The sequence below is a fragment of the Callorhinus ursinus genome, unplaced genomic scaffold (assembly GCF_003265705.2).
Source record: "Callorhinus ursinus isolate GAN/ISIS: 27379988/994484 unplaced genomic scaffold, GSC_fseal_2.0 scaffold4, whole genome shotgun sequence".
In the NCBI taxonomy this organism is placed as follows: Eukaryota; Metazoa; Chordata; class Mammalia; order Carnivora; family Otariidae; genus Callorhinus; species Callorhinus ursinus.
In genome coordinates, this window is record NW_027397066.1 from 118,514,555 (window position 1) to 118,526,825 (window position 12,271).

A 12,271-nucleotide genomic window follows, 5' to 3' on the forward strand; every position below is an offset into this window, starting at 1 on the left:
CTTCCTTCCTTCCTTCCTTCCTTCCTTCCTTCCTTCCTTCCTTCCTCTCCCTCTCTCTCTCTCTCTCTCTTTCTTTCTTTTTAAATAGGGCTACTTTTTTTAGAACAGTATTATGGTCACAGCAAAACTGAAAGGAAAATACAGCAATTCCCCATATACCTTCTCCCTCCACACATGCATAACCCCCCCCCCCCATTATCAACATGTCCCACCAGAGCAGTACATTTGTTACAATTGATGAACCTACACCAACACTTCATAAATATCCAATATCCATAGTTTACCATTCCATGGGTTTACACAAATGTATAATGACACGTATCTATAACTGCAATGATACACAGTATTTCATAGTATTAGTGTATATAAAAACATACATAGTATTTTCACTGCCTTAAAACTGCCTGTGCTATTCATACCTCCACCCAACCCAGTCTCTGTCAAACAATTATCCTTTTCCAGAATGTTACATAGTTAAAATTATAAAGTGTGTAGCCTTTTCAGATTTAGCTTCTTTCACTTAATAATATGCATTTAAGTTTCCTCCATGGCTTTTCATGGCTTGATAGCTCATTTCTTTTCTCACTGAGTAATATTCATTGTCTGGGTGTAGCACAGTTTATTTTTCACTTCACCTATTGAAGCTAAGAAGCTATTTCTTGGTTTGTCTCTCTCCCTTTTTTCCCCCTTTGTTCATTTGTTTTGTTTTGTTTTTAAAATTCCAGATATGAGTGAAATTGTATGATATTTGTCTTCCTTTGACTGACTTCTTTTGCTTAGCACTCTACTTTCTAGCTCCATCCATGTCATTGCAAATGGCAAAATTCCATCCTTTTTATGGCTGAATAATATTTCATTCTGTGTGTGTGTATCTATCTAGCTATCTAGACCACATTTTCTTTATCCATTCATCTGTTGATGGACACTTGGGCTACTTCTATAATTTGGCTATTGTAGACAATATTGCTCTAAATATCAAGGTACGTGTATCCCTTTGAAATATCAATAGTTGAGTTTTAAGAGTTCTTTCAGTATTTTGGATAAAAGCCTTTATGAGATGTATCTTTTGCAAATATTTTCCCCCAGTCTGTGACTTGTCTTCTCATTCTTTTGGCATTGTCTTTTGTAGAGCAGAAGTTTTAAATGTTAACAAAGTCCAGCTTATCAATTATTTCTCTCATGGATCATGCCTTTGGTGTTGTATCTAATGAGTCATCACCACACCCAAGATCATCTAGGTTTTCTTCTATGTTATCTTCTAGGAGTTTTATAATTTTGCATTTTATACATTTTATATTTAGGTCTGTGACCCATTTCGAGTTAATTTTTGTGACAGGCATTTTCATGTTTCATGTAAGGTCTGTGTCTAGATTCATTTTTTGGCATGTGCATGTCCGGCTGTGCCAGCACCATTTGTTGAAAAGACTATCTTTACTCCACTGTATTGCTTTTGTTCCTTTGCCAAAGATCAGTTGACTATATTCATGTGGGTCTATTTCTGGGCCCTCTATTCTGTTTCACTGATCTATTTGTTTATTGTTTTGCCACTAACATTGTTTCTTGACTACTGTAGCTTTATAGTAAATCTTGAAGTCAGGTGGAGTTAGTTCTCCAAATTTGATCTTTAATGTTGTGTTGGCTACTCTGGGCCTTTCAACTTGCCATATAAACTTTAGAATTGCTTTGTCAATATTCACAAAATAACTTGCTTGTATTTTGATTGGAATTCAATTGAATTTATAGATCAATTGTCATCTTGACAATACTGAGTCTTCCTATGAAGGGACATAGAATATCTCCATTTATTTAGTTCTTTGACTTCATTTATCAGAGTTTTATAGTTTTTCTCATAAATATCTTGTCCATATGTTGTTAGATTTATGCCTCAGTAGTTCATTCTTGGGGTGCTAGTGTGAATTGCATTTTATTTTCAGTGTCAAATTCTGCTTGTTCATTGCTGGTGTACAGGAAAGCAATTGACTTTTGTATGTTTTATAATTTGTTTATTCATATATTTTATATATTGACCTTGTATCCTGCAACCTTGCTATACTTGTTTATTACACCCAGGAATTTTTGTCAATTCTTTTAGATTTTCTCTATAGATAATCATGTCATCTGCAAGTAAAGAGAGTTTTATTTCTTCCTTCCCCATCTGTGTACCTTTATTTCCTTTTCCTCTTTATCACATTAGCTAGAACTTCCAGTATGATGTTGAAAATGAATGGTGAGAAGGAACATACTTGCTTTGTATTTGATCTTAATTGAAAAGTTTTAGGTTTCTCACAATTAATTGTGTCAGCTTTTTCTATATCACACAAGTTTTCTTTATCACATGAGTTTTTTAAGCCCTAGGATTAAAAGAGGTTTACACAACTTCCTCTCAGATTCCACTGGCTAGAAAATAGTTCATGGCAACCTCAAACTGGGATCTAGAAAATGTCATCTATCTATGTTCCTAGGAATAAGAAAAAATAGATTTATTAAATAACACACATTTATTGAATAATATGTCCTTAGATAATTCAAAGAAACATTTTCTATTTGAATCGCAGACTAAAGGTTACTGCCAAAATGGTGCCGAATACACATGAAATGTCAACAAAGGACAAAAAAAAATCATGAGGAGAAAGAACGTTATGTTGGCATCAGAAAAAAAAAAAGAGGTTTAGTCACATTTACTGACTGGCATAGACAGTCTACAGCACCTCTCTCAATCAGAGCTGTCCAATGAGAATAGTAACAACTCTCCCTCATTACAATTATAAAGAATATATAGATGAAAAGATTTAATAAAATGTACGCTTTTTCTTAACATGCCTATTATCCACATTGCTGGATAAGAAATCATTTCGTAAAAGAAAAATATTGATAATGAGAAGAGAACCTTTCACTAGTTTTCTAGTGCCCATAGACTATAGTATTGTAATCTATAGATAAGACTTTACTGTCTTCAGTTCTATAGAATTAATTCTAAATGCTTTAGTATTTAGCATAAGGCCTTACAATATGGCTCAATTAATGTGTTTAAGAAAATTTTCTTCTGTTTTTCTTTGATAAATTTATTTCCTCCATTTTTTTTGTTTCTTTCTTCCAGAATACTTACTAATTAGATATTGGCATAACAACACATGTCCTCTGTCTCTGATGTTCTTTCTCAGATGTTGTGTATTTAAAGTTTCCTTCTAATTCTCTAGGATATCTTTGACTTTATCTTCTAGCTAATATAGTATCTTCCAGCTATTCTATTTTAGCAATTTTATTTTTAACTTTTGTGTACATTGCAATATCTTCCCAAATTTCTCTCAGGATAATAATTAGATTTCAGTTGTCTTGTCTTTCCTGTATTATGGATGGATCCTTTCTTTATCTTTTCTTTCATGACACTGTTTTCCTTATATATCTGCTTATCCTTGGTTGTCCTTTCATATTTAAGAATTGTGGGTTAGACTTATTTCTCTTGATAGCTTCTTCACTGTTGTATGACTAGTATGGTTTACCTATTTTTCTTCCCTTTAAATGGGAAGAATCTCTTGGGAGATTTGTATACCTGGCCTTATTGGCTGATTCGCTTCATTTTGGGGTACTTGGACAAGTATCTAACTGTTAGACTTCAATTAGAATAGTTTAATGCTGAAGGAGATTATATTTATACCAGAAATCTTAGCTCCTCCCCCTCCAAACCATTTATTTGATTTCTCTATTTAATTTTCTTTAAATACTCTGAGGACTAATACAGTATCAGCACAAATATTTCATAGCTATATTTTCAATTAATTCTTATTTTATAGATTTTATTTATTTATTTGACACAGAGAGAGCACAAGCAGTGGGAGCGGCAGAGGAAGAGGGAGAAGCAGGCTCCCCGCTGAGCAAGGAGCCCGAAGTGGAATTCCATCCCAGGACCCTGGGATCATGACCTGAGCCAAAGGCAGATGCTTAACCGACCAAGTCACCCAGGAGCCCCAATTCAGATTTTAAAATATATGTAAGTTTACAAAGTCTGATGATAGTAGACATCTTAAAAACATCTTTTAATATCTTTCTGAGAAATTGAGAACAGCCAAAAATGTTAAGGAAAGGAGGATTTGAATAACATAACCGATGAGCTGTATCTAACAACTTTTTTCTTCTTCCTGGAATGTTCTTCCCCAAGATCTCCGCAAGGTCAGTCGATAACTGCATACAAGTCTCTTTTCAATGTCTGATATGAAGAAAACTTGCCCTGGTTAATCTATTGAAACTAGTACCTCTGCCACTCTCCATTTCCTTACATTGCTTCATTTTGTTTTCATAGACATTATCACTAAAAATACCTTTATTTATTTATTGGCTGAATCCTCCACTGAAGAGTCAATTATATCAAGGAGAGTGATTTGTCAGTTTTGTTGACTTTTCTGTCCTCATAGCCTCTGATAGAGCTTAGCATATAATAGTAGTTGATGAATATCTGTAGGATAAACTAATATAAAGAAACATAAACTTACCCCTAACCCAGAAAAGGGAAACCTTTTCAGCATATATAGTCAGTTTAAATACAAGTAACAGTTACAAAAATTGTTCAGAGATTAGGTAAAGAGTGATATTTATAACTCATAAAAACCATATGTCATATGGTTCATAATTAATAACAGAAAACAATACAAATAAGGAATTAATAAGTTGGAGGGGGGCCCAAAAATTTAATCAATGATGTCTTAAAAAATAAAACCCTTTTTAGTAACTGCTAGGTTAAAAAGTTATTAAATTACTATTTAAAATTAACTATGTATCAAAACCAGTGGATGCAACCAAACAAGTACTCAGAAAGAATCACGCTCCTAAATACATTCACAAGGTAGAAAAACCTGAGAACAAATACATTTTAATCTCAAAAAGCTAGAAAAAGAGCAGAAAAATCACCACCTTCTCCCAAATAGAATGAATGGTAAGATTAATAAAGATAAGAGCAGAGTACTTTCAGCTAAGGGAAGAGAAAACTAAGTTATTCTGACAAACTTTATGCTACTTACAAGTAAGAGTACTGAATAAACTATTTTAAGAATCTTCTTGAAAAGTATCGAAGAATTGACAAAACCTAGTAAGAAATTAGCAGAACAAAGTGGGAGGTAAAACAAAGCAGAGATTCCAGAAAGATAAACAGAGCCCTGAAGTCATTTTGCCTTAAGAAAGTTTGCCATTCCAAAAAATTTAAACTTTTTTTTTTTAGTTCTCTGAAGGATAAGGGAGGCTAAATAGACATCACAGACTACGGTCTGCTCAAGACGGGGAGTGTAAGGTACATTCTAGTGGAGACATTTCCCCCACAGTAAACTGTTACACAGAAAAAAACAAAACAGACCTCAAAAGTAAGCCAGTGATCCTATTCTGTGGGGAATGGAAAACTCAGACCTTGAACTTGATTTAAGATTGTCCTGGACAAGTAGCACCTTCAGGGCACCTTGTAACACACATGTAAATCCTCTTTGGATAAAGCTTCCTTTTCCTAGTTTTCAAATAATTTCTCCATATAATTTTTAAAGTACACTGAGCAGCACAAAGTTAGAGATATCTCAGCACTACAGAGCATAAGACAGCATGACCAAAAGCCAACAGACAAATAAAATGGAAAATATATGTAGCATACAGAACAGACAAGAAGTTAAGGCTTAGAATAGAAATTTACAAACCAATAAGGAAAAGATGTTTTAAAAAAAGAGGAAGAAAAATAAAGACTATAATTAAGTCATTCGCAAAAAAAGATACCAAACTTTAACATAAGCGTGTGAAAAAATATTCAGTATCAATTGTAATTACGGAAATGCAAATTAAAACACAATATATTTTCTTCATGGGCTTGGGAAAAGTCTTAAAATGGTGAAGATGGATTGGTAAAAGTGTTGGGTAAATTAGAATTTTCAGACACTATTTGTGGTAGTGAATACTATATTAAAAGTGTATTTGCCAGGGGCGCCTGGGTGGCTCAGTCGTTAAGCGTCTGCCTTTGGCTCAGTTCATGATCCCAGGGTCCTGGGATTGAGCCCCATGTCGGGCTCCCTGCTCGGCGGGAAGTCTGCTTCTCCCTCTCCCACTCCCCCCGCTTGTGTTCCCTCTCTCGCTGTGTCTCTCTCTGTCAAATAAATAAAGTCTTTAAAAAAAAATTTTAAGTGTATTTGCCAATACCTATCCATATTAAAGTATATGCATGTACATGTCATCTGACAACAATTTCATTTCTAAAAATGTATTCTTTATATACTTATACCAAAGTATGCCAAGGTAATTACATAAATGTACTTTGCACTATTTTATATAAAAGACAAAACTAGAAAAGCCCAGATGTCCATCAGTAAAAGAATGGTCAAATATTTCATCAAAAATCTGTTCAACTATGGGGGCGCCTGGGTGGCTCAGTCAGTTAAGCATCTGCCTTCGGCTCAGGTCATAATCCCAGGTCCTGGGATGGAGCCCCGCATCGGGCTCCCTGCTCAGTGGGGAGTCTGCTTCTCCCTCTCTTTCTGCCCCTGCTCTCTCCCTCTCTCTCTCTGTCAAATAAATAAATAAATCTTAAAAAAAAAAAATCTGTTCAATTATGTTTTAAGCAGCCATAAGAATGAGGTAGATCTGAATGTCTTGATATGCAAGGAAATCAAAGTTCTTTTAATATGAAGAAAAAGTAAGGTGCAATACAGAGATGGATTGTAGTGTGATATAAAAATTTGCTTAAAATTTTAAGCTATAGTATATATTGTTTTATGGATGAATACATGAAAAATGTTTACTGTGGTCACCTTCGAGGAGAAGAACCCAGATTCTGAGTGGGAAGAAAGACTTTTACTTGTTGTTTTATACTGTTCTTTTTGGTTTTAATTAAAACAATTTATTCTAAACAATTGTTTTAAATTTATTTCTTAAATTACTAATTAAATAATTTAGCACATAATTCTAAATAAAACTTAAAATAATTTTATTTAAAACAATTTATTTAAATGAATTAAACTTTAATGAAATAACGGTTGGGGCCTGACCTTTTTGCCTCTCCCCCTCTCACTTCTGAAACACTCCTCAGTATCTCAATGGCCACTTTCTCTCCCAGCAGTTCCCAGTAAGGAGGTCAAGCTCCAACCTCACTAGGCCTGTGAAGATAAACCCAACCCAGTGTCCCTCCATCCTTCAGAGTCTTGGTGCTCCTTAGGGCAGTGATACAAGAACTCAGACTCTGTGATGGTTCTTGAACTTGCTTCTTCCTCAGCAAACTTATGGGCATTCCATTTACAGAAATCCCAGGTTAGCAAAATTTTTGTTGTTCCTCAGGAAATAATAGTAGAGTTTTTCAGTTGTTCAGCCAATGGAAAGGACACAGTCTGCTTTTTCAAAATTTTTGTATTCTCTCCAATGACTGTGTTTTCAGTCTGTTCTCTATTAATTATTACTGGCTCCTCATTTGAATTTTATCTCAGGCTTTTTGAGGTCATATTTTACTTTCTTTAATCAAGAAAAACATACAAATGTTCCTAAACTGAGCTAGATACTAATATTTGATTTATGAAAAATTACTAAGATACTATCTCCTTTTAGATTTTTATTTTAATGTGAGGGTTCCCCCCCCCAAAATCCACTGTTGCAAATTCAGGGTTTATCTTTGTTCTGACTGAGTGAAGTCATATGGCGACTATAATTTGAGTTAATTCCAGTAAGCAAGAAAAGATTACCATACACTCCAATCAGCAATCTGATCCTGTCTTATAGCGCATACACACCAAATAACTCCCTTTTCAGCCTTATGCCTCTGGGTGTGGGATTCTGATTTCCCTGTTACCACTTATAGCACTGGGCTCCAGTGGTGCAAAAACATTTTCCCAAATGATTTCCAAACTCAATCCATCCTTCAGTAATTACATTTGTAGATAATGGAAAAGAAACCATTAACACAGACTGCTTTTAAATCATAATTAATTGCACATGCAAAGGTACTGCTAAATTTGGATGCTCAATTAGACAGCTAATTTCATTGAAAATGAAAGCATGCCCTTAAATTACCGACCATGGGCCCTGGCCCACCTGTGTGCATCCTTGCACTTAAGCAAGTCTCCTTTCTTGATACAATTGTAGGTACGGAAAGGAAAAAAGGTACCACCTGCAGAGTGGAAGATGTGGCCAATCATAATTGTCTCACAATTTACATCTGTAATAAAGACGGTCTATTTTAAATCAGATCCTCTGAAGATGAGGCATCCTGGGGATTCCATGAGTTTTAGGGCTCTCTAAAAACATTTTACTCATGAAGGAAATGATGTGCTTATACAGTAGTTCATTCTTTGAAAATGTAGGAGACACTTTCCCATGGGCCTTTAACCAATTCTTGTTAATTTTTTGTATTTTGAAGCTCTGAGATAAGGAACTAGCAGTGAAAATGGAACATTTAAATCATCATAACCCAAATTATTACTAATAATTAGTAATAATTATTAGACAATTAGTAATAATTGTCTAATAGTAATAATAGTTAGACAATATAATTGTCTCGTATTTCTATAGCAGTGACAATGTAGTATTTTAACATATATTTGCTCATCTCATCATCATTCCATGAGATAAGTAGGAATTGTGCAATTATCCACATGTTATAAGCTGGAAACTACAATTCACAGGATTTGTCCTAGAAAGTCAGTAGCAGAAAAGAAACTATGCCATTTTAAAACTCAGTCTGATAGTCTTTCATGAAACCAGCAATGAATGTTAAAAATATACTTTGCAAAATAAGTGAGCCTAACATCTCAACACTCTAAAATAATATGCAAAATTTTGAGATGATTTTGAAATTAAGTAATAGAACATCTTAAAAGCCAAAGTAGAGTGTTAGGCAGAATAATGCACCCCTTCCCCTGGCAGATGCCCATGTCCAATCCCTGAACCTCTGAATATGTTAGGTTACATCAAAAAGTGGAATTAGGCAGAGCCTGAGTGGTTCAGTCAGTTAAGCATTTGCCTTCAGCTCAGGTCATGATCTTAGGGTCCTGGGATCGAGCCCCACATCTGGCTCTCTTCTCAGTGGGGAGTCTGCTTCTCCCTCTCCCTCTGTGCTCTCTCTCTCTCTGGCTCTCTCTTTCTAGCAAAAAAAAGAAAAAAAAGAAAAAGAAAAAAAAAGGAATCTTTTTTTTTTTTTAAAGGGGAAATTAAGGTTGCTTATCAGCTCACCTGAAAATAGGACCTTAAAATAGGTCCTGGATTATATGGGCAGCTCCAAAGTAATCACAAGAGTCCTTAAAAGTGGAAGAGGGAGATGGAAGAAGTGTCAGAGGGCGATTGCCTAGGGGGAAAAGGGCACAAATGGATGCAACATTGTTGGTTTTGAAGGTAGAGAAAGGAAGTTATGAGCCCAGGAATGTGGGCAACCTCTAGGAGCTGGAAAGGCAAGGATGTCAGTTCTCCCCTAGAGCCACCAGAGAGGAACATAACCCTGCTGACACCCCGATGCTAGCCCACTGAGATCTCTGTCAGACTTCTGACCTCCAGAATTGTAAGATGTATATTTGTGTCATTTTATGCCACTTAGCTTGGGGCAATTAGTTATGGCAGCAAACCAGAAACTAATCCAAGTTGTGTCTAAAATATACACAGCTGAACTGGAAACAAATGTTTGTAGAACAAATGAAAGCTGTCTCCTGAATGTTGTGACTATATCAGGATGATATAACTACACACGGCATTTACCTCTCAACCTGTCTCACTCCATTAGTTCTCAGAAACCATTCCTGACCCTTTCTGGAGAATTTACTCACATTTGTTGAAATTGCTGGTTAGAGTAGATTCACAAGTTCTTGCTTTGCAAAGGCAATTGTTTCTATTTTTCATTTTACCCAAATAAGGCTTGTCAGGCTCTGTCAGTGGAGGTCCACTGCATGCTGATATAAACTGCTTTGATGGATGACTCTCTAACCTCTCTATTGGACATCAGACTTAGTGTTTTGAATTGATTTCTCACTTATTCTTGAGAGATCCTAAATATAACATAAAAGTTGCTTGAGGGTATAATAAGTGAGATGAAAGAGGCCCAGTTTGGTTTTAACTAGGTTGACTAGTACCTTGAAATTAACCCGGTTGTATCCCACAACCATTGTTAGAGTAAAACTTGGACAATAATAGTTCACTGATTCAAAGTCAGGCATTTATATTTTAACATATTAGAAATCAACCTTTATCATAGAACCAGTGGCATTTTACCATCCTTCCCAGCCACGTGGGTGTGCACAACTTGTTCATAATTGTTCTTATTTGTCATCATTTCCATGAATTTACTGACGTGTGCATTGTTCCTACTGCAGGTAAAATGTAATTGACATCAAAGGAAAAGTTGATATGTAAGCAAAAAGGCACAAAAATAGTGCAGCAGGGCACAAATTTGCTCTTATCAAATAGTCATTGCTGATGGAATAACTATAATTATACATTTTTTTTGGCAAAGCAGCAACCAAGAATTTAAGAAAAAAATTACTGACATACGGTGAAGCCATATTGTTTTCTTAATGGGATATATGCAAAGGATGGTCTATTAGATTCCAACCAATGTGTTTGAGGGCAAGAGATATTAACATGTCTCTTAGAAGAGATGAAAAATTTGAAGACAATGAGAGGCTAGTGTGACTAATTCATGAATTGTGCAGGACGTTCATTAAAGCACTGATTCATAATTTAATCTGCACAATTCTTTCTTTCTGGGTAGTATAACCATTGATATCTCAGATTAGATAAAAAAATAACATGTAGAGAAATGGAGGAACAAGACGAGTGATTTTTTTATGTGTTGCTCCTATAACATGACACAGAGGCAATTTAGAATAGAATATGGATATATTTGAAATCATTATAGATTAGCTTCTCTTCCTCAGCCTTATTATCTAACTAGAACAAGGTAACTTTTCTGAACCTCTATTCTAATGTATTAGATGAGATAATAATATTTACTTAGAGTTGTGATTCAAGGGTTAAATTAGCTTTCCATCTGCTTCTCTTAGAGTCAAAGGGAGTAATTTGTAAGTAAGTCAGGTCAGTTATGGGAGAACTTGCAAGGAATTTGGAGCCTACAGATAAGAGTTCCACTTCTGGCTCTGCCTCTCACAGGGTGACTGTACCCTTGTTAGCTAACTTCTTGGTTCATGTGGCGGTGAACCTGCAAGATGGTGTCAGGGGGCCCTTGTGTATACCCTCCCTCACTGGACTTTATCTGTGTGACCAATGCTGTGCGGCAAAAGTGATGCTAAGTCACTTTTGAGATCGGGCTATAAAGACTGTGGTTTCTGTCTTAGGCAGCGTGTGTTTTGGGCGAAGCCAGGGGCTATGTCTTGAGGATACCCAGGCAACCTTGTGCAGAGACCTCCATGGCAAGAAACAGATTTGTAGACAATAGCCAGCAGGAAACTGGGGGCTCCAGCTAATAACCATTGGGTGAGTCTTCTCAGAGGCTGAGCCTGGAATCCAGTCAAGGCTTTACAATATCATGCAACCCCAGGTAACTGAAGCCCCGTGAGAGACCCTGAACCAAGATCAACCAGCTAAGCCACTCTGGGATTCCTGACTCTCAGAAATGATGAGCTAATACTTGTTTGTTGTTTTAATTCAGTAAACTTGAGTTTTGTTTGTTTGTTTGTTTACACTAGCAAATGACAAATATAGTTTCTTATCTTAAAAAATGGAGGATAATACCTACTTCACAGAGTTTTGGAAAGAATCTCAAAAGAGAGCATGTTATAAACGATAAAGTATCAATACAAATGCTAGTTTCTATACTTATTTCACATATTCATTTACCACACTTCAAGTAAGCTAGGTGCTCTTAGACTTTCCCTTAATCTTAAATAAGCCACCAAGAGGTATTGCGTCAGGGATCCCCAAGATCATGCTCAGGTTTAATGATTTGCTGGAAGGACTTACAGAGCTCAAGTAGGGGATTATACTCATGGTTACAGCTTCTCACAGTGAAAGGATACAGATTAAAATCAGCAGAGGTAAAGGGTCCATAAGGCAGAGTCTGGGAGAGACCAGATGCAAACTTCCAGTCGTGCTCTCCCCGTGGAGTTGTACAAAGAGCACTTAACATTCCCAGTAACAATATGTAATACGACATACAGAGTATTTTCAACCAGGGAAGCCCGCCGAGTCTTGGTGTTCAGCATGGAACACCTGCATGGCTGACATTAGTTACTCTCCAGCTTCTCCAGAGGTCAAACTGGTACATTATGGCCCAAGGCCTCCATCATATATGACATTGCTGACACAAACTCTCTGGCATGGG